Source organism: Budorcas taxicolor, chromosome 15 (genome assembly GCF_023091745.1).
Source record: "Budorcas taxicolor isolate Tak-1 chromosome 15, Takin1.1, whole genome shotgun sequence".
NCBI classification, from domain to species: domain Eukaryota; kingdom Metazoa; phylum Chordata; class Mammalia; order Artiodactyla; family Bovidae; genus Budorcas; species Budorcas taxicolor.
This window is the reverse complement of record NC_068924.1, coordinates 38493986-38518054: the sequence shown is the minus strand read 5'-3', so window position 1 is coordinate 38518054 and position 24069 is coordinate 38493986. Positions and strand designations below refer to the sequence as shown.

Below are 24069 nucleotides of genomic sequence, written 5' to 3'. Positions count from 1 at the left end.
CGACAGAGGATGAGATATTGGATGGCATCACCGACTCAATGGACATGAGTTTGAGCAGGTTCCAGGAGTTGGTGATGGACAGGGGAACCTGGCGTGCTGCAGTCCATGGGGTTGCAAAGAGTCGGACATGACTGAATAACTGAACTGACTGACTAACTGATGTTAGGTAAAGTTGTCTCCAGAACAGACAAAAAACAATCATTTATTCATGTGGTAGAAAGAGCGAATTAAATGAATTATAATTTTTAAGTGTTTGAAAACAGTATGGGGGAGAGAAAACTTATGCGGTGCTCAAACTGTACTTTTAAAAAATACTATTTCATTTATACTCATACATGAAAAAAAGGGCTATACTACTATGTTTACAAACATACTAACAGTGGAAACAAAATTCAATAATGAATCACAACTAAATTTTATAAAAAACACACAAACATTACAAAATACTGATTGGTTATAGAAAGCAGAGTGGAATAAAAAAGACATTTGGTGTTTTCATTTCCATTAAAGAGCAGCACTCTCTGGGAAGAATCAAATCAGTTAGTAAGACTCCTTACACCCCAAAAAAAGTATGTACAAAGGAAAGCCAGTGATTATACTGGTTTTATTATTTTTGCTAAGCCATTAAAAAAAGACCACAAAAATAGGTTGAGCACCAAAGAATTGATTCTTTTGAATTGTGGTGCTGGAGAAGACTCTTGAGAGTCCTTTGGACTTCAAGGAGATAAAACTAATAAATCCTAAAGGAAATCAACCCTGAATATTCATTGGAAGGACTGATGCTAAAGCTGAAGCTCCAGTACTTTGGCCACCTGATATGAAAAGCCAACACACTGGAAAAGACCTTGATGCTGGGAAAGATTGAGGGCAGGAGGAGAAGGGGATGACAGAGGATGAGATGGTTAGGCAGCGTCACTGACTCAATACTCATGAACTTGAGCAAACCATGGGAAATAGAGGGTTAAAGGAAAGCCTGGCATGCTACAGTCCATTGGGTCAGAAAGAGTTGGACACAACTTAGCGACTGAAAAACAACAAACCATTTTTTCTTCCTAATACTCAATGCAAAGAAAGTAATATGAAGAAAAATATGCCCTCATTATTCACAATAAAAAGAGTCTGCTTCATTCTGCAGGCATGGCATATTGTACAATATTGTACATATTGAGCAGTTCATTGCTCAAGTGGATCAAAGTATCATTTTGATTCTGAGCCACTGAATAGGATCTCATACATATTTGGTGACTGGACTAACTGCATAGGAGCTGTGATAGATTGAACCTTCTGTGATCTCACTAAATAAGAAAAAGCCCTACACAAGAAAAGATCACAATCAACCTGTTCATAAATTCTATCTATAGGCTCTTTCACCAGTGCAAGGTGGAAAAGGGGCCCTTCCTTGTTGTGGCCTAAAGACTGATGGATTGATAGTGTGTCTGATACGATGAAGGTAAGAAACTGCCAGATTAACAAATCCACAATTTGTCTCAATTCTTCAAATAATGGCGCAATTTCCTTTCCTAGGCTGACAGTTAGTACTGTATTAGCATTGCTGCTGGCTATGAAACTCACCACGTAAGGTAAAGGATTGAATTCAACCACCTGGTGGTTGTAACAGATGATACACGTTTCTTTTTTGAAAGTCCAAGTTTTCCCCCTTGGTCTTTTTAAGAGCGAGGAAAGTGAAGAGTGAAGTTGCTTAGTCAGGTCTGACTCTTCACGACCTTGTGGACTGTGGACTGTAGCCTACCAGGCTCCTCTGTCCATGGGATTCTCCAGGCAAGGATACTGGAGAGGGTTGCCATTTCCTTCTCCAGGGATCTTCCCGACCCAGGGATCGAACCCGGGTCTCCCGCATTGCAGGCAGACGCTTTACCGTCTGAGCCACTAGGGAAGACCTTGTAAGGGCAAAAGTAGACAAGAAACCAGGTCTCAAAGCATGCTCTGGAGTGTTATCACTGGTCACTTTAAATGATAAGCTCTCCATCTCTGACACAACAGTAGCATGGAGCCCTTCAACACTTGGTAATTATATAGGAAGCGTTTCAGGTCATCCACAATAATGAAGCCCTTTCTCCAGCAGGATTAATCTCCATGCCTGGGTTTCTGGGCTGCCTGGTTCTCTGAGCTGTCTCTTCAGGACAGCTTCTGGGATAGGTTCCTCTAAATGCTGTCATCACATGATTTGTCTGTTTTTTTAATAGACAGACTTTATGTTTAAAGTGGAACAATTCTGGATGTCATAATTGTATGCAGCCAAGGTTCAGTTCAGTTCAGTTCAGTTCAGTCACTGAGTCGTGTCCGACTCTTTGTGACCCCATGAATCACAGCATGCCAGGCCTCCCTGTCCATCACCAACTCCCAGAGTTCACTTAAACTCATGTCCATCGAGTCGGTGATGCCATCCAGCCAACTCATCCTCGGTCATCCCCTTCTCCTCCTGTCCCCAATCTCTCCCAGCATCAGGGTCTTTTCCAATGAGTCAACTCTTCGCTTGAGGTGGCCAAAGTATTGGAGTTTCAGCTTTAGCATCAGTCTCTCCAATGAACACCCAGGACTGATCTCCTTTAGAATGAACTGGTTGGATCTCCTTGCAGTCCAAGGCACTCTCGAGTCTTCTCCAACACCACAGTTCAAAAGCATCAATTCTTCAACACTCAGCTTTCTTCACAGTCCAACTCTCACATGCATACACGACCGCTGGAAAAAACATAGCCTTGACTAGACAGACCTTTGTTGGCAAAGTAATGTCTCTGCTTTTGAATATGCTGTCTAGGTTGGTTATAACTTTCCTTCCAAGGAATAAACATCTTTTAACTTCATGGCTGCAATCACCATGTGCAGTGATTTTGGAGCCCAAGAAAATAAAGTCTGACACTGTTTCCACTGTTTTCCATCTATTTGCCATGAAGTGATGGGACCAGATGCCATGATCTTAGTTTTTTGAATGTTGAGCTTTAGGCCAACTTTTTCACCCTCCTCTTTCACTTTCATCAAGAGGCTTTTTAGTTCCTCTTCACTTTCTGCCATAAGGGTGGAGTCATCTAAGTATCTGAGGTTATTGATATTTCTCCTGGCAATCTTGATTCCAGCTTGTGCTTCTTCCAGCCCAGCGTTTCTCATGATGTACTCTGCATAGAAGTTAAATAAGCAGGGTGACAATATACAGCCTTGATGTGCTCCTTTTCCTATTTGGAACCAGTCTCTGTTGTTCCATGTCCAGTTCTAACTGTTGCTTCCTGACCTGCATACAGATTTCTCAAGAGGCAGGTCAGGTGGTCTGGTATTCCCATCTCTTGAAGAATTTTCCACAGTTTATTGTGATCCACACAGTCAAAGGCTTTGGCGTAGTCAATACAGCAGAAATAGATGTTTTTCTGGAACTCTCTTGCTTTTTTGATGATCCAGCGGATGTTGGCAATTTGACCTCTGGTTCCTCTGCCTTTTCTGAAACCAGCTTGAACATCAGGGAGTTCACGGTTCACGTATTGCTGAAGCCTGGCTCGGAGAATTTTGAGCATTACTTTACTAGCGTGTGAGATGAGTGCAATTGTTTGGTAGTTTGAGCATTCTCTGGCTTTGCTTTTCTTTGCAGCCAAGGTAGAGAACACCAAAAGAATTGCAGAGAATAACTGTGCTCACTAGAAATTTGACTGTCTTCACAAAAGCTGCCTAAAACTCTTTCTATGCTGTGCTCAGTCTATACTATGAAAGCGCATTTCTGATGCATTCTAGATAGTTGTAATGGGTTGTTTACTGCAGCTACAAAATTGTGCTCCCTTTCGTTTGATCAAAAGAAGTTACTTTTAAGTAGTTCACACTTTGTTATGAAATCTATAAAAATAAAGCACGGTGATAATCACTATTAACCCTATGAGTTCCATCAGAAACATAGGCAAGATTCTGTGTTACTCATTGTGGGGAATACAAAGATGAATAAGGACAAAGCAAAATGACCTGGTTTTGTTTTGGAGGAGGCAAATGTGGCACTGTAGAAAGATTATGGAATTTTGCATCAAATAGACCTAGATTTCAACCCCACTTCTGCCACCTAACAGATATGTGATTTGGGGCAAATTACTTGTCTCATTGAGCCCCAATTTTCTCTTCTACAACATTCAGATGAATAAATGAATAGTTGCATAGAGTTGTTGTAAAGATGGAGTGAAGAACCTCAAAAGAACTGTTTAATGAAACCCCGACAGAACAATATATGAGTTAGAAAATGTTATTAATATATACCATAAGAAAAGTTATTTCCTCACAGCCCGAAGAGGTACTATTTGAATAAAAAAATTAAAGCTTGATCTTGTCTTCTGTTTTTAAAGAAGTTAAGAAAGTCTGAGGGAATGCATAAACAGCTATAACAACTTTATCAGTAGCATATGTGTTTTTGGTGTCTATTCCTATGTATATTCTCAGCAATATATAACCCTCGCTGTAAACTACGATAATAACATTTTTGACTTGGTGCAATTTACTTTTATTAGTTTCCTGGGTTTATAACTTAGGTAGGCCACAAAGTAGGCAGCTCAGTAAGCTTATGTAGTTTTCAATTAGGTGCAACACCCTAGGGGCTTTTGTTCTACTGAGTGTCAGTCACTGAAACAGGCTGTAAATCTTCTGAACCATCTTAGCCCACCCTTAAAGCACCAATGGCCACCTCATGCGAAGAGTTGACTCACTGGAAAAGCCCCTTATGCTGGAAGGGATTAGGGGCAAGAGAAGGGGACGACAGAGGATGAGATGGCTGGATGGTATCACCAACTCGATGTACATGAGTTTAAGTGAACTCTGGGAGTTGGTAAAGGACAGGGAGGTCTGGCGTGCTGTGGTTCATGGAGTTGCAAATACTCGGACACAACTGAGCGACTGAACTGAACTGAAAGCACCAACCTGTGAGTTTTATTCAGCGTGCCAGGAACTTCACTCGTTTTAAATTCTCACAATCCTTTTTTTTTCCTTCCTCTAGTTTCTACTTTTTCAATTATAGTTAAATCTCAGTGGATTGTTTATACAGTGGGTGTCCCATGGAGCCTAAGGTTACAGTAATATTATGACGTTTTTCTCACAATTCTTTTATCATTAAAAAAATTGAGATATTTATACACAAAGTGCGTTGGGTGCACAACATCTTAATTGTACGACTCGGAGAATTTTTACCGAGGCATACACCACCTCAGTAACTACCACCCGGATCGAGAGGCAAACGCTCCCAGCTACCCTGAAGGTGCCCTGGGCCCCTTCCATTTCCCCCTCTTCCCTCCGTGAGGTAAACATTACTCTAATTTTTCTCACCATGGATAAGTTTTATATGAAATTATTCTGGAAGAAGTGTTAAGTGGAAATATTTGGCCCACAGTCCCGCGGGGCTGGACGAGACGTACGCTCGGCTCCCTCTCTCTAGAGCACCTCGCAGAGGCTCCAGGGAGCCACAGAGCCGCAGCTCGGCTCTCACCGACCCGAACCAGCCTCGCCAAGGCGAGAGCTGGGCCTCACGTAGACAGTGCTGGAGCACGCCACAATGGCTACCCGCGGTCCCTCGGACCCGCTTCGCCGCATCTTCCTAGCCTTTCCACCCGGTGCCGCTTCCAGGCGACGGGCAACCCGGGCGTGGCCGTGGGCGAGACCCGCCGGAACACTAGCTGCCAGCGGGGGCGTCCCTGAGCCCGGGATGTGGGCGGAGCGCCCATTGGCTGAACTTGCCCCGCGGGCTGGCCGGCTGCAGAGCCCACCTCCCTGCCTTCTCTCCGCCCTCCCATTGGCCCTTCGCGTCCCCCTCCCGCCCGGATGGAAACGGGGTTGAGGGGGTGGGAGGCCAGAACCCGGAGGAGGGTGAGCGGTCCTCTGGTAAGGGGTGCGGGAGAGCCAATCAGAACAAGACTTGGAGAAAAGGCGCCGCGCCAGCCAGTCACATTCCGAGGTCCGGGTCGGGGCCGGCTGACGCGAGTACGGGCCACAGCCAATGGGCTCGCCACTACCAGTCCGCTCTTCAGCAGCCGGTCGGGGGCGGTGGAAGAGCGAGTGAAGAGAGCGCGACGGCGACGGTGGCTGAGCCCTCGCTGGACGGCCAGGAGGAAAGTGAGGCCAGAGCCTCTGCGACTAGGTGAGAAGCGGGAACCCCAGGCGGGAGAGGCGGGCTTTGGGCCCCTCCTCGCCTGGCCCGGGCCGCGGCTCTGGGAGCTGTGGAGTCAGGCCCGGTTGAGGCGGGAGCAGTACCCGCCGCCCCGCCCCCGCCCCAACCCCCACCCCCACCCTCTGCTGCCCGGAGCCGGGGGTGCAAGCTTCTGCTGGATGGTCTCCGCGCGGCTTGCCGGGGCCACCGCCCTCTGGAGGGCCAGGACCCAGAGCGGAGCCGTAGGGAGGGGCCTGGTTTGCAGACGCGGAGCCTGGGGGCGCCGCCTGGGGCGGGGAAGCTGCGTAGAGGTGGCGAAGGTGGGGCAGGATAGTTAACGGAGGAGCAGGTTTGTGCGCTCGAGGGTGGCAGTGAAAGGAGGCCTGTGGTGGAAGGATTCTGGATCTGGGGACGAAGAAAGTGATGGGAAAAGGGTGATGCTCAGAAAAGGGAGTCCTCCGAGAAGGTGCGGAGCCAAGGCGCGTGTTTGGCCTCTCGGAAGTCGGCATTGACAGAAACTGGGAGGAAATCAACTGGGAGTGAAGGGAGGAGAGGCTTGGGACACGTGGGTCTGGAGTACGAGGCACTTCCTAAAGCCGGAAGATGACTGAGAGGCGAAGGTTTTAGGTGAGGTGTGGGTGCACGCTGTTTGACTAGAAGATGAGGAGGCCAGTTAGGAGAAAGTATACACGCAGCAAAGGAGATGGGTTTATGTGTGGTAGCTGAAGGATGTGGATCTTTTATGAGTAAGTCAGCAAGAATAACTGTCCATTTGATCAGGTAGGAGTCAGAAAGCCAGGGCAATAGGTTCATTCACAGCTCACTTCAGTTCAATTCAGTCTTTCGTCATTCAGTTATTGACGTGTGCGACTCTTTGCGACCCCATGGACTACAGGATGCCAGGCTTTCCTGGCCATCCCCAACTCCCGGAGCTTACTCAAACACGTGTCCATCGAGTCGGCTATGCCATCCAACCATCTCAACTTCTGATGTCCCCTTCTCCTCCCGCCTTCAGTCTTTCCCAGCATCAGGGTCTTTCCCAATGAGTCAGTTCTTCGCATCAGGTGGCCAAAGTATTGGAGTTTCAGCTTCAGCATCAGCCCTTTTAGGATTGACTGGTTGGATTTCCTTGCAGTCCAAGAGACTCTCAAGAGTCTTCTCCAACACCACAGTTCAAAAGCATCAATTCTTTGGCCCTCAGCCGTCTTTATAGTCCAACTCTCACATCCATACATGACTACTGGAAAAACCGAAGCTTTGACTAGACGGACCTTTGTTGGCAAAGTAATGTCTCTGCTTTTTAATATGCTGTCTAGGTTGGCCATAGCTTTTTTTTCCAAGGAGCAAGTGTCTTTTAATTTCATGGCTGCAGTCACCATCTGCAGTGATTTTGGAGCCCAAGGAAATAGTCTCTCACTCTTTCCATCCATTGTTTCCCCATCTATTTGCCATCTATGGCCAAATGCTCAGACTTGTTAACTCTCACCTCTGAGGGTGATTGTCCTCCCCCCCAACCATCCTCCAACCCGTGTGACACTCATTGTTGTTGATGAACTCTCATTGTTTTGCCTCAGCAGGAACTCATCCTCCCAGAAGCAATGGCACAATTATTGTTTGCTTTTGATTGGATGACAGTGAGGAATCATTTAATCCAATGTGTTGCTTTAAAGAGAACATGAGAGGATACTTAAATTCTGCCATGCAAGGGAGTTTCTCAACTGTCTGTGTAATATAAAAGTAATATAAGATCTCTTACAGTAACCCAATAAGAATGAACACAAATAATCCTGTTGCTGTATAAGAGTCAAGCATTTTGATGTAGAATTTGATTGTGTATCATGGTTGTTGGGAAATTGTTCAGCCTTGGGAAGAGTTTTGTAGTTAGATAGGTTCAAAGTTCTTTTCACTTAGAGGGAAGATTAACTTGATATCATTGCTACTGCCTTACTGTTTAAAGCTTTCGAATTTTTATTTGGGGATGTGAGAAGAGAAAAGGTAGTAGAAAATGAAATGGTCCATTAATGCATTTCCATTGGATTTAAGCAGGAGAAGGTGATTACCACTAAGGGGTAATTTCTGCTTGAGGGTAGGGCAAAAGGATTATGAAGAATTAAGTACTTTACCAACATAGGGTTTCCCTTGTCCTCAGCTGGTTAAGAATCCACCTGCAATGTGGGAGACCTGGGTTCGATCCCTGGGTTGGGAAGATCCCCTGGAGACGGGAAAGGCTACCCACTCCAGTATTCTGACCTGGAGAAGTCCATGGACTGTCTATGTATAATTCACAGGATTGCAAAGAGTCAGACACAACTCAGCGACTTTCACTCATTCACTTACCAACATAAAATGATATAGTGTTAAGGACGAAAACCAAAGAGGGCATTTGTTGTATGTTTCTTTATTAACCACATCAACAAAGCATTGTAGGTAATGGACCATTCTTTAGGATGTAGAAATACTTTTGTGGAAGTTGGTAATGCTATTTACTGATCACATTTTACTCTTAGTATAACAGAATACCTAAGTGCTGAGGTGCTGAGGTGACTGGGAGCAGAGGAGTAATCTGAGTGGTGTGGAATTAATCAGGGGAAGTTTCCTGAAAGAGGTGAGTGTTGAGCCATCTTTTGAACTAGGAGTTGGGGTATTGGTTATTGCAAGACAGGATGATAGTCCAGTAGTATGGACATGTTATAAGCAGCTGTGGGCAAGAGTGACAAAAATGGTTTTAAGGAATTAGATTTGATTGAAGATTTAAGGGTGTGGAAATCAACTAAGGCTTGTTATAGCCTAATTGATAAATGATGGTTTTGTATGGTGGCTACAGAGAGAGAACTTAGAATACTTAATGATGGCTTGGAGATGGTAATAAAGAAATGAGTACAAGAATATTTTTTGATAGCTATGGTAAGAAGAATATAGTGAAAGTAAGTTGGATTGTTTACAGTTAGATTTAGTGTTCAAGCTTATATAATAATAAATATTTTTGATTCCTGTGCTAGATTATGTTGATATTAATAGCAAAATTTATTGGGTACTACTATGTGCCAGAAGCTATTTTGAACTTTCCAAGCCTTATCTTCCTTTGATTATCCCTACTTTATAGATGAGAGAACTGAGGTTCAGAGAGATTTTAATTTAACCAAAGTCATACAGCTAGTAAGTGGCAGGTCAGGGTTGGCAAAGGCAATAAGCGAATGTGAATTGAACACCTACTTTGTGCCAGGCATTGTGTTAAGTGCTGGAGATTCAAAGTTGGCAAGCAAATTCAAGGTCAGGCCTGGACCATTTTTAGAGATAGTCAGAAGTTAACAGAAGACAGCCAGTGAAGAAATAGAGAAAGATTAGTTGGAGAGACTTTTGTAGACACTGAGGAATATACTGTTTAGGGAAACTTAAGATAGAGTTATACTAAAGAGGAAGTTATCAGTAGCAAAATATGTAGCTAAGAGACTCGGAAGAACAAAGATTGAGAAGAAACCATTGAGTTAAGTAAGGAAAAAACTAGTGTGAGTTTAATCTCAAGAAAGCCAAAATAAAGACATTTAGATAAAGGCTGGTAGTTGATTGTGTTTAGTGGAAGTGCTCTATACAAATTTAAAGTTTGGTATGATCACAATATGGTCAAATTCATAGGAAAAATGTTGGTATGTCCCTTTGTAATATTTTAATTATTGGCTGGTAAGGTGATGGATAATTTAAAAATGCTGATGCTCTTTGTATTTTTCCAGCTTATAAAAACAAGCATTGTTATTTTTATAATTAGTGGGGGAAAACTGTTCAACTAAAATGAACTAATAGTGAGGGAATATGTGGGTGGCCTAGTCTATGTTTACAGAAGGCAATGGCACCCCACTCCAGTATTCTTGCCTGGAGAATCCCAGGGATGGGGGAGCCTGGTGGGCTGCCGTCTATGGGGTCGCACAGAGTCGCACACGACTGAACCGACTTAGCAGTCTATGTTTGGGATAGGAAGGAAGGTAGGCTTGTTTCAGTGTCTGCTGCATATGAGCCACTTTGGTGGGCACAGTTCCATCTTGAAAATGAGTTATTATTGGAAACAACCGGAAACTGTACATTTGCCTAATCTGAAGGATCCAGTTACTAAAGCACTCTGAATCATAGATAAATGGTCTTGGCTTTTCTGAACCTTGTCTAATAAGTGAACTTAAAGTTGAGGAAACCAGACCTTACAGATCACACACTGAGTCATTTTATCTATCTTTTTGGCCTTCCCTAAACCTACATGTAGCCCTTCCTTGCTCCCATTTGTGGATTTATGGTTCCTCTCTTCAGTGGGTTTGTAATAGGCTTAGAGTATAAGTTCAGTATCAGTTCAGTTCAGTTGCTCAGTCGTGTCCGACTCTTTGTGACCCCATGAATTGCAGCACGCCAGGCCTCCCTGTCCATCACCATCTCCCGGAGTTCACCCAGACTCACGTCCATCGAGTCCGTGATGCCATCCAGCCATCTCATCCTGGGTCGTCCCCTTCTCCTCCTGCCCCCAATCTTTCCCAGCATCAGAGTCTTTTCCAATGAGTCAACTCTTCGCATGAGGTGGCCAAAGTACTGGAGCTTCAGCTTTAGCATCATTCCTTCCAAAGAAATCCCAGGGTTGATCTCCTTCAGAATGGACTGGTTGGATCTCCTCACAGTCCAAGGGACTCTCAAGAGTCTTCTCCAACACCACAGTTCAAACGCATCAGTTCTTCGGTGCTCAGCCTTCTTCACAGTCCAACTCTCACATCCATACATGACCACAGGAAAAACCAAAGCCTTGTCTAGGTGGACCTTAGTCGGCAAAGTAATGTCTCTGCTTTTGAATATACTATCTAGGTTGGTCATAACTTTCCTTCCAAGGAGTAAGCATCTTTTAATTTCATGGCTGCAGTCACCATCAGCAGTGATTTTGGAGCCCAAGAAAATAAAGTCTGACACTGTTTCTACTGTTTCCCCGTCTATTTCCCATGAAGTGATGGGACCGGATGCCATGATCTTCGTTTTCTGAATGTTGAGCTTTAAGCCAACTTTTTCACTCTCCTCTTTCACTTTCATCAAGAGGCTTTTTAGCTCCTCTTCACTTTCTGCCATAAGGGTGGTGTCATCTGCATATCTGAGATTATTGATATTTCTCCCAGCAATCTTGATTCCAGCTTGTGTTTCTTCCAGTCCAGCGTTTCTCATGATGTACTCTGCATGGAAGTTAAATAAGCAGGGTGACAATATACAGCCTTAACATACTCCTTTTCCTATTTGGAACCAGTCTGTTGTTCCATGTCCAGTTCTAACTGTTGCTTCCTGACCTGCATACAGATTTCTCAAGAGGCAGGTCAGGTGGTCTGGTATTCCCATCTCTTTCAGAATTTTCCCCAGTTTATCGTGATCCACACAGTCAAAGGCTTTGGCATAGTCAATAAAGCAGAAATAGATGTTTTTCTGGAACTCTCTTGCTTTTTCGATGATCCAGCGGATTTTGGCAATTTGATCTCTGGTTCCTCTGCCTTTTCTAAAACCAGCTTGAACATCAGGGAGTTCACGGTTCACGTATTGCTGAAGGCTGGCTTGGAGAATTTTGAGCATTACTTTACTAGCATGTGAGATGAGTGCAATTGTGCGATAGTTTGATCATTCTTTGGCGTTGCCTTTCTTTGGGATTGGAATGAAAACTGACCTTTTCCAGTCCTGTGGCCACTGCTGAGTTTTCCAAACTTGCTGGCATATTGAGTGCAATATAGCACATGAAAGTGCTGAGTTTACATATTTTACAAATTTAACCTAAACACTTACAATTTGTCATGTTTTCTGTTCCCAATTTGAAGAAGAAATGAGATACATTTCAAGAAAATTATCTTTTCTTATCAAATAATCATTCCAAAGCAAATTAGAAATATTTGTCCTAGTATATATTTATTCCAACCTTGTAAGTCAAGAATGGGATGTAGTTTTTAGTTTAATTTCATTTGGCGCATAGGAATTGTAGGAGGAAACTATTTCATCTATCCACTGTACTATGCTCCTTAAATAAATTATTAATACCACATTTAATTCTCGTGCAGTTCTCTAAGGTGGATATCTCATTTTATGAAGAGAATGAAATTCAGAGAATTTAGTAACTTTCCAAATTCCAGAGAGCTAAGTGGCAGGGCTGAGATTCAAATTTTGCTTTCCTGGTCCCATAGTTCATGCATATGAGATGTATAGAAGGACTTGTTTATTAATACATATGACTGAAAAGAATGCCACATAGCTTTAACCTTTGAAGATGGGACTCTTGCTCTGTGTGTTTGTGCCTTGTGACATAGGGTTTTAAATAACAGTGATTTTTGTGTCTTAGAGGGTACATTATATTTTATTGCTTTAGAGGTGTATGGTTTCACATTTTAGTATTTTTTGAAATGAAAATTTTACAGTGTCTATATTTCTTAAAAAATGTGAAATGGATACTATGTCTTAAAGCCAAATGTGTCTCAGAATGAAGGAAGTGTGGTATGTGGATGTAGCCTTTGTGTCTAACCGTTTCAGCAGTTTCTTTGCATTTTCTTCCCAGCCTTCCACCTTTACTTAGTCTATTCCTTTTTTTTCAGTATGGTATAATACAGAATTGAAGTGTATATTAATAATAAAATAGTCATTCTCTTCAGGTAGTGAATATTATAGTGTAGAAGAAAAAATTTTGATACAGAAAGTTTACATTGTACTGTGAATCAGCAGATCTGAATTTTAATGTTGGTTTTGTTAGCAACTTGATGTGTAACTTGAGGCAAGTCACTTCCTCTCTCTGCGCTGTAGCTTCCTCATCTGTAGAACAGGATGAGGAGGGGAACTTAAAAGACCTGTCTAGCTTGAAGAAAACTGTATGCCTTTTTTCTTATTAAAAAATATGAAAGCCTTAAAGCCTTTTCTTAAACAACTGTATTTGTTGCTTTTTACTTTTTTTTCTCTTCATCCACTGTCTTCCTTCCCTGCCCATTTTTCCCTGGATCCTTGAGGGTATTTTCAGATTCTTGGTTCATTAGAGAGTATCAATTACTTTTTTTATCTTCTTCAAGACAGACTATCTGAGAAAGTAGGTAAACAGTAAGTAGTTAATGAATGAATATGTTTTATCTGGGTTAATAAAATAATCCTTTGAATAAAATATCATCAGAGTTGTTGAGGTTTCATTGAGAAGTAATACTGCTCTCTTTCACATAAAGAATGAAATTAGTTTATTAAAGTAAGTATTTGCTCTTTACTGGGCAGATGTACAAAGAAGAAAGTTCCTGAATCTGTTTTTAAAAAGCTCTCTGTTCTAATAGCAAGGCAGACTTCTTTAAACTTTATATTATGGAAAATTGCAAACATAAAAATACAAAGTTTAAAGAAGTCTGCCTTGCATGATAGAACAGAGAGCTTCTTTTTTTTAAAATTATTTAATTGGAGGCTAATTACAATATTGTGGTGGTTTTCGCCACGCATTGACATGAATCAGCCACAGGGGTACAGGTTTCCCCCCATCCTGAGCCCCCTCCTACCTCTCTCCCCACCCCATCCCTCTGGGTTGTCCCAGAGCACCAGCTTTGAGTGCCCTGTTTCATGCATCAAACTTGCATTGGTCATCTGTTTTACATATGATAATATACATGTTTTAGTGCTTTTCTCTCATATGGTCCCATCCTTGCCTTCTGCCACATAGTCCCAAAGTCTGTTCTTTACATCTGTGTCTCTTTTGCTGTCTTGCATATAATGTCATCATTATTGTCTTTCTAAATTCCATATATGTGTGTTAAAACACTGCATTGGTGTTTCCCTTTCTGACTTATTTCACTTGTGTAATAGGCTCCAGTTTCATTCATCTCATTAGAACTGACTCAAATGCTTTTTTTCTAATAGCTGAGTAATATTCCATTGTATATACATAGCACAACTTCCTTATTCATTTGTCTGCCGATGGACTTCTAGGTTGCGTCCTAGCTATTGTAATCAGTGCTGCAATGAACATTAGGGTACATGTGTCTCTTTCAATTCTGGTTTCTTCCATGTGTATGCCCAGCAGTGGGATTGCTGAGTCACATGGCAGTTCTATTTCCAGTTTCTTAAGGAATCTCCACACTGCTCTCCATAGTGGCTGTACTAGTTTGCATTCCCACCAACAGTGTAAGAGGGTTCCCCTTTCTCCACACCCTCTCTAGCATTTATTGTTTGTAGACTTTTTGATGGCAGCCATTCTGACCAGTGTGAGATGGTACCTTACTGTGGTTTTGATTTGCATTTCTCTGATAATGAGTGATGTTGAGCATCCTTTCATGTGTTTGTTAGCCATTTATATGCCTTCTTTGGAGAAATGTCTGTTTATTTCTTTGGCCCATGTTTTGATTGGGTCGTTTATTTTTCTGGTATTGAGCTGCATGAGTTGCTTGTATATTTTGTAGATTAATTCTTTGTCACTTGTTTTGTTTGCTATTATTTTCTCCCATTCATAAGGCTGCCTTTTCACCTTGCTTATAGTTTCCTTCGTTGTGCAAAAGCTTTGAAGTTTAATTAGGTCCCATTTGTTTATTTTTGTTTTTATTTCCATTACTCTGGGAGGTGGGGCATAGAGGATCTTGCTGTGATTTATGTCAGAGAGTGTTTTGCCTATGTTTTCCTTTAAGAGTTTTATAGTTTCTGGTCTCACATTTAGATCTTTAATCCATTTTGAGTTGGTAAATCATATGCCTGCGATGCAGGAGACCTGGGTTCGATTCCTGAGTCGGGAAGAACCCCTGGAGGAGGAAATGGCAACCCACTCCAGTATTCTTGTCTGGAGAATCCCATGGACAGAGGAGCCTGGCAGGCACAGTCCATGGGATTGCAAGAGTTGGACATGACTTAGTGTCTAAACCACCACCACCACCATGGTGTTAGAAAGTGTTCTAGTTTTGTTCTTTTATAGGTGGTTGACTAGTTTTCCCAGCACCACTTGTTAAAGAGATTTTCTTTTCTCCATTGTATTTTGTTGCCTCCTTTGTCAAAGATAAGGTGTCCATAGGTACGTGGATTTATCTCTGGGCTTTCTGCTTTTTCCCATTGATCTCTTTGTGCCAGTACCATACTGTCTTGGTGACTGTAGCTTTGTAGTATAGTCTGAAGTCAGGCAGGTTGATTCCTCCAATTCCATTCTTCTTTCTCAAGATTGCTTTGGCTATTCAAGGTTTTTTGTGTTTCCATACAAATTGTGAAATTATTTGTTCTAGTAGAATAGAGAGCTTAAAGACAGATTCAAGAGCTTTCTTTGTATATATTTTTATACATGCATATCACCAGCTTTAACAATTTTCAGCTTGTGGTGAATCTTTTTTATCTGTATCCTCACTCACTGCCCCCCACCCCCCTGCCTTTTAAATTTTGAAGCAAGTCCTAGACATTTTTACCAGTTGTTACTGTATGGCTTGATAAGTATAACAGTGGACATGCTAATCTAACTGAAATGGAAATTTCTTCATGTAAATATATTTGAGATTTGTATGTTATAGTGTTTTGAGCAAGAGAAATTAGATGTAATTTGCTATATGACAGGGATAAGTAGTTGGAGAGACTTGACTGTTTGTATATAAAACAGAATATAGTAACATCAGGTCATGTGCCTGGATTAGAGATTCTAAATGGGAAATGACATTGGTGAGGTGTGTGATACATGTATGTGTAAATGTTAACCATTTGACAGTTTTAAGATTACTTTGAAATATCTCCTCTAGGTCATTCTTGTCTTTATGGAATTTTTGCCAAAAACTGTTGGCATGGCAGTCACTTGAGAACTCCTTCTTGAATGTAAGGAATTCATACCACTGTATCATTATTTTGGAGTATTGATTTAAAAACTTGGAACTATTAGTTGAAAATTAACATTTTAAAATATCTCCCATAATGTAGTTTTAGTCAAAGGTCATAAGCCCCTTTGAGCATCTCCTCATATCTTTGTGCTATCTCTTTTCCTCAGAAAAAATACACATATGCACAGTTTTTGATATAATTTCAGGGGGCTGATAAGCCTTTTTAAACATTCAGATATCTTTGAGTGTTTGTATAATAGAGATTCTGGTTTAATAATTCATTCTTTAATGTTTAGGCAGACAGCATACTGGTAAAATTCAACTTAAATTTATTTCTGTGTGCTCCTGACCTCTTACAAACAAGTGTTTTTCATTATTGAGTGAAATTATAAATTTCATTATGCAAATGCTTAATTTTTTAAAAGACCCATTTTTAATTGGATTCTTGGGGAAGAACAAGCCAATTTAATGAGTATTTAGCAATGATTTTACGAAAGATTTTGGAATAAGTGTATGGAACTTTATATAATGGCTGCTGTCCATCCTGAATTAACATGAGGTAGAATATGACTTAAGAATGAATAAATACATAAATACTGCTTTTTCGGAGGTAAAGGAAAAAACTTCTTTGACTTTTGTTTCTCTTAAATAGTTCATGTCTGTGGTGGAAATGATCTGTTAAAAGTATTTTGAGGTTCACATTTGTGTTAAAAAAACTGCTAGATATGATACACGGGCTTAGAAACATGTATTGATCTGACAAAGGATTAATTTTCAGTAGAGCCCTGAGATCATAAGTGTTTATTGTGCATCTAGTTTGAAGGATAGTCCTAAATACATTTCTGAGAAATATAGGGTTTTAAAAACTTGTGAATTACAGCTAACAGTATTGGGTTGGCCAAAAAGTTCATTCCAGTTTTTCTGTACCACCTTATGGGAAAATCTGAGTGAACTTTTTGGCTAACCCAATATAATCATAATTATGGGTATTAGCATGAGCAGGAAATGGCAACCCACTCCAGTGTTCTGCCTGGAGAATCCTGGGGACGGTGGAGCCTGGTGAGCTGCCCTTATGGGGTCGCACAGAGTCGGACACGACTGAAGTGACTTAGCAGCAGCAGCAGCAGCAGCAGCATGAGCAGAATCCTTAGGAGATAGGAACAGATCAGTTAGCTGCTAAATGGGACATTTGACTCTGCAGAGCAGGGCATAGATTGTTTGAAGATCAATGAATATTGGATGTATGGCTTTAAAGTGATAACCCTTGTGACCCATTTGAGTTAATAATTTTCTGAGTATCTCATTCCATCAGTGGTTTAGCCTCCTCTTCAGTAAATTCTGTGGATTATCAGAGCACTTAATTGACTCGCCCAAGGTCAGGTGCAGTGTTGCTCTTACTATCTTGACTCTTTTCATTCTGGACCTCAGTTTCTGGAGAAGGAGATGTCTTAACAACTAGAGTTTTTAGCTTTGGACTTTGATGCTCAATTGATAAATTGACCAAGAATTCTCTGAATTTTTAAACTCTGATATTTTTACTTTGCTGTATGTGTTCTAATCTCTAACCTTTGGTTACAAGCTTAATAGGGTAGGCTTCTTAGAAGCATTAAGTCATTTTCAGAGCTAGAAAAAGGTAAGAATCCCCCAAATCATCAAACACTTCCCTCCTTTTTTCTGTATCTTTCTGTGCTTGACAGCATTTTGTTGCAAGCTGTACATATGAACCTGGCAATTTTTTTTTTTTTCCCCAAATTGGAGGATAGTTGCTTTCCAATGTTGTGTTGGTTTCTGCCATACAGTTACGTTAATCAGCCATAATGATACATATATCCTCTCCCTCTTGAACCCCAACCCCTCCCCTGCCCCAACTTCTCTCACCCCACTCCCCCAGTCATCAGAGAGCAGAACCTGGAAAGTTTTAAAGATAGACCAGGAAAAGATTTTTGAGACTTCGTTATGGGATTAAGTTGTTTTAAGACCTTCCTGGAAGCTTCCTACCCAAAACTTGAGACTAGAGGGATCATTGACATTCAAGATGAGAGAAGTTATTATTACTTCCACGAAGGGCCCTAATTCCAAGTCCTTGTGCCATATTTGGTTGGTGTGGACATGGTGACCAGGGAGAAGACCTGCCCGTACATTAGTGGCCCCATAGCTAAGGTGAGGACTTTTAGAACAGTGACCGTCCAGCTCTTTTAGTCCCAGCCCTTTAGCTGGGTCATTCTGTAGCTCAGTAATTCTTTCTTTTTAGTGGAGTAATAGCAACTAAATTGTCAAGGTATAAGCATTTTGGAGGAGAGGAACTTTCTTCAGCAGTTAGGAATATGGATGGTTCCTAATTGAATGACAAAAAAATATACTTATCTTAAAGTTTAGACTAGTTAGAAAATGGTAGGTCTCAAATAAACTGGTGATGGAACTGTGTAACACATTTCACACGTTTATTGAGTGAGCGGAGTCACTCAGTCGTGTCCGACTCTTTGCGACCCTGTGGACTGTAGCCCGCCAGGCTCCTCTGTCCATGGGATTCTTCAGGCAAGAATACTAGAGTGGGTTGCCATTTCCTTCTCCAGGGGATCTACCCAACCCAGGGATCGAACCCGAGTCTCCTGCATTGCAGGCAGATGCTTTATCCTCTGAGCCACCAGGGAAGCATGAAGTTCAACTAATGGTAATTTTTAATTAGGAATAAGAATAATTATAATTAAAAACCATAACCGGCTAAAAACACAATTTCACTAACGATTGATTGTTCCTCTTGAAAATAACAGAATTCCATGTTTTGAGTGTGTGTATTTGGTAGATGCTTTGCTGCATTGTGGGTTGCAGCATCCAGAGTTAGTAATTGGGTACAAACTGAAGTCTTTGGTACATTCTAATAGCATACTCATTTTTGCAACTCTTAATAACTGTCTTTATAGTTTATTCAGAAGTAGTCTTGAGGATCAATGGAAGGTCATGCTTTCTAAATCATTTGTAGTTTGTGGGAGGTTTGGCTCATGTTTGTACAGTCATTACCTCAGATGGCTGATGTGGTAATCAATGAGCTTCTCAGGCACTTTGCTTACTTAGCTGTGTTTGGAAATTTGTGAAAGGCCAGGCTTTCCCTTACCCTACTGCTCTCCACCCGAGTGCCCTTCCCCAATAAAATCTCTTGCTTTGTCAGCACATGTGTCTCCTTGGGCAATTCATTTCCGAGTGTTAGACAAGAGCCCAGTTTCGGGCCCTGGAAGGGGTTCCCTTTCCTGCAACAAATGGCAATTCTGGTGGGGACTCTTCTTCGCTGACACTGACATCCTGACCACTCGGGGTACTCAGGGGCCAGCTTGCCTGCCAATGGACCAGACCTAGACAACTGGGACCCTTTTGTCCCTGGTCTCCTCCTGACACAGACAACTGGCCAGAGTGCCCCGACTGGTAAGAACAAGAGACTGTATTGACCTCTCTCCCCTTCCCTCTCTCTTTCCTCTCCTTAACCCTTTCTACTCTTCCCCGTTTTTCTAGTCCCCTGGTCCTGGACACAGGAATTGAAGGGCCTCAGCCTGAGCTGAGGGTTGGAGACTGATCACCTCCTCTCGGCAGAGAACTCGAATTCTGGTTCTGATTTCCGGTAGGGCCGAGTTCCAGTCCTCCCTTCCCTGGAGGCCCAGGGTAAAGTCCCATGACGCCTGGGTATCTGCAGGTGGCAGGAGACGTCTGTAAGGCCACCTTTTTGCCCCCTCCTCCACCTCCCCCACCTTCTTTCAACCTGGCTTCGTTTCCTCCCTTTGAAAATCTTTGAAGATCGGAGATATTTTCCTTTACTTGGATCTGAAGTTCTGTGTCTCAATAGGAGGTTTTCTGAGAGACTGTATTCTTGTATTTAAGGGAGAAGGAAATAGCAACCCACTCCAGTGTTCTTGCCAGAAGAATCCCAGGGACGGGGGAGCCTGGTGGGCTGCCGTCTATGGGTTGCACAGAGCCAGACAGGACTGAAGTGACTTAGCAGCAGGTTTTCAAAGAGGTCTACTGAGTTTCTTTACCTCAGGACATTTTGTAGGTCTTTGATGTGCTAATGTATTTTTTAACTCTCCTGGCTAGGGCTAAAATGTACAGTTTCCCAGTCCCATTTACCATGATTTGGAAAATGCTGCCTTGGCTGAGTAGAGCCTGTTTTTAAGTTCAGCCTTGGGAACAGATTGAGAAGGCTTCATAAGAAAGTGACACAAGAGAAACAGGAAATACAGCATATAGCAGGATCTTCAAAGCACTTTTATATTGTTAAAGACATTTGCTATCATAATCAGACTAAATAAAACTTAAACAAAGCCTGACTACTTCTATAACCAGTGAAATATCTGATTCTGTCATCTTGTTCTTAAAATTACTAACCTTCATGAATAGGCTTCAGTAGCTTTAAATTAGACCACATAGGGTACATGATTAGTAATCTGCCTGAGTCAGTTCTTTGGATCAACTTGTGTGTAGTCTACATGTAATGATCAGGGTATACCTGGAACATTTTCCTGTTAAAGTTAATTTTACTGAATAATTTGAAGTGTATATATATATTTATTTCACATAAACATTCTTAGTTTATTAATCACCTCATGAAAAATTTGCACAGTCACTGCAGAATCTTTACTCCTTCTGTTGTCCAGTCTCCAGCTCACTTTTTGCCAGCACCAAGGTTGGCCTTTGCAGTCCTCTTGACTTCCTTCATCCTGTTCTTCGTTCCTTTTGCTGTTTTCTTGAGGTCTTTTCTTATATAGGCCATATCTTGCATGTCAATGTTTGGGTTCATTTTTCTTTCTGTAAAATCTGCCAAAGCCAGTTGTCTTGCCACTACCAAAATGGATTTGAATCCAAATTCAAAGATGACATCTGGAGTGGTCTTGTACATTTGGGCTAGTTTTACCTAAATTTCTATCTTAGCTACTTTTGCCTTCCCAGCGTGAAGGATGTTGATGACAGTTTATTTTTGGTTGGTCATGAACTCCCTGGTCTGGAGAATTACTGTTTCATTCATGATGGTTGCTGATCTTAAAGCAGCCAGAGAGGAAAAGAGTGAAATATTTTTATATTAATTTTAGGTATATTGTGACAACTTTCAGGTGGACAACTTTCATGAATTTTTAAGCTAAATAGGATATTTTGATTTTTCTGTTGTTTTGTAGATGTTTAAGAAATCTTATCTTTGGTAATACACTTGAAATATTAGGATACCTTTGTATACGGTATTTCACTTTTCTGAGTTTGAAAGTATTAGGATAGAAGTTACATGTCTTAACATGTAAATATTTTTATTAAGGTAAGGAGAGCCTGTAGCACAATTACTGATCTATAGAAAAATCATGTGTGACTTTGGAGATTATTTTTTAAGAATTGTTTTCTCCCAGAATGGAATTGAATGCATGTTTTTGCAAGCAGTGGAATTGCTTTTGACCAAACGTGTTAACAAGAGCACAGTCCTTCTTCTGTAGGCTTTATGGTAGAGATGTTACCCTACTGGTACAGAAAGAAAGGGACAGAAAGGACAGAAAATGGGTGTTGCTGAAAAATTTAAGTTTTCTTGTCAGCTGGTAATTTTAATGCTGTAAAATTAACATTTCCTCTCTGATGAAGTAAAACTTGATATTTAAAGATGTTTTTTTGTTTAATTTTTATAATTCAAAGGAATTATGAGTCTGATTTTTCTTAATGTGTAATTTTCCAGGATAATGAGCCATTTTAACTTGTTAAAGTGCCCTGCTTAACACAGCAATGTCAGTATTCAAAATAGTTGTGTAGTGCCCTAAGGACTGATGAACCTACTGAGATTCCTTACTGAGAAGTATCCTAGACATTGGGGAAAATTGGATATAGAGAGTTAAACATTGGCATCAGTATCTGTGTAGGCAAACAGAGTGGCCATTATATTTACTTCAATGGGTGCTTACAACAGGGTTAGACACTAGCATCTTTTATTGAAAACCAAGATGCTAGAGCTATTCTTTTGTTTGTGGGAAAAATGCTTTGTAAGCCTTAATTTTTGAAAGGAAAAAGGAACCCACTATTCTTATCAACTTGTACATTTTGAGTTTGGATTTTAGCCCTTTTTTTGTTGTTTACAGCTCACTTACAGAGGAGGTTTTCATTAATGTTGAGTCTTAAGCAAAAGACTTAAGACTCTTGAGTTATTTTTTTAAAGTTAATCTTTAATCTTTATATAAATAAAGATTCTAGAGTTATTAAAATATACTAAAAAGACGTTAGTGGTTCTCAGTATACCTCTAGATGAGAGTCTATTAAAAATTTTAAAAGAAAATATATGCTCACTTACAATATAAGTCCTCTTAATAGTCTGACTAGAATGAATTGGGTTGTTTTTGGCTGCAAGTATGTCAACTCCAAGTAGAAATCTACTGGTTAGAAATTCACAGTTAAGTGAATATGGGAAAATGAAAATTTTATTAAGTGAATGAGATTATTTGTTAGGCAAAATCAGTTGACCCTGGAGCAGCAGTGGGGGTGCCAGTCCTCATGGATGTAAAAAAAAAAATCTATGTGTAATTTTACAGTTGGCCCTCTGTATCTGTGGGCTTGCTTTCCTGGTGGCTCAGATGGTAAAGAATCTGCCTGTAGTGTGGGAGACCTGGGTTCGATCCCTGGGTTGGAAAGATTCCCTGGAGGAGGTCATGGCAATCCACTCCAGTATCCTTGCCTGGAGAATCGCTATGGACAGAGGAGCCTGGTGGGCTACAGTCTTCACGGGATTGCCAAGAGTCAGACTAAGAAACAGCACTCTATGATTCTGTATCCTCAGGTTCAACCGACTGTGTTATACAGTACTGTAGTATGCATTTATTGAAAAAAAAAATCTGTGCATAATTGTACCCATGTAGTTTAAACTTGTGTTGTTCAAGAATCATCTGTACTTTAAAATATGAGACCCATGGGCCGTGTTTTTAAAAGGCATTTTAGGCGGCTTAAATATTTGCTATGAAATAGGTCAGACATGGATTAAATGTATTGTTAAACCAGGTTCATTTGCCTTATATGCAGTAGGCCAAAATGCTTGCAACAGACCCAAAGGTTTGCAGTAGAGGAGTTTATTCAGGAGGCAGCCAAGTGAGGAGGTGTAGGAGAACAGATCTCAGATTCGCTTCCCTGAAGGCAAGGGGTTTGCAGTCTTTATGGAATAAAGAAGCAGGGTGGTATTAGGCATGGGGAAAGGTGAATGCTGGTAGGGAAAAGTTGAGGTAATCAGTATTCATTGCAGGTGTATCTAAGCTACATGCTGCTTCTTGAGATGCATGTTCAAATTAGCATGATCTAAGGGTGGATTTTTGAGCCCTCTGACATCATTTGTTGGATACTTGCATAGGCCCAGTTTTAGCGTCAGTGAAGTCGCTCAGTTGTGTCCGACTCTTTGCGACCCGTGGACTGTAGCCCACCAAGCTCCTCCATCCATGGGATTCTCCAGGCAAGAATACTGGAGTGGGTTGCCATTTCCTTCTCCAGGGGATCTTCCCAACCCAGGGATCGAACCCAGGTCTCCCACATTGCAGGCAGACGCTTTAACCTCTGCACCACCAGGGAAGCCCTTTTAGTGTCAGTGGTCCCAGCCAAAAATCTTAGCCAGCTTAAACTGGATAAGAGCTGACTCCAAGTTTCTGAAAAGCAGCATAAGCCTCTGATACTGTAGGGACCCATTCTACAGAGGTATATCTGTAGCGGGTGTTTAAAGAGTCAGAAGAAATAATGAAGATGAGTTTGATCGATGGAAGCAGATTCCAAGCAGAAGGGTTTTTAATAAGGTGTTCCCTTAGTTGCTGTTTTGTAAGACAAGCTCTTCAAGAAAATTAGAGATACCAAGGGAACATTTCATGCAAAGATGGCCTCAATAAAGGACAGAAATGGTATGGACCTAACAGAAGCAGAAGATATTAAGAAGAGGTGGCAAGAATACACAGAAGAACGGTACAAAAAAGATCTTCACGACCCGGATAATCATGATGATGTGATCACTAATCTAGAGCCAGACATCTTGGAATGTGAAGTCAAGTGGGCCTTAGAAAGCATCACTACGAACAAAGCTAGTGGAGGTGATGGAATCCCAGTTGAGCTGTTTCAAATCCTGAAAGATGATGCTGTGAAAGTGCTGCACTCAGTATGCCAGCAAATTTGGAAAACTCAGCAGTGGCC

At 41.4% G+C, this 24069-nt stretch overlaps 1 protein-coding gene across 1 annotated transcript in view; it reads left to right on the top strand.

Annotated features, from left to right (window-relative positions):
* Nucleotides 1-6020: 6020 nt before the first annotated feature.
* Nucleotides 6021-24069, top strand: part of FAR1 (fatty acyl-CoA reductase 1) — a 76597-nt gene continuing 58548 nt past the window's right edge. The window contains exon 1 of the mRNA XM_052652698.1: nt 6021-6106. The gene's annotated coding sequence lies outside the window, so the exon portion shown is untranslated. The remainder of the gene's footprint in view (nt 6107-24069) is intronic.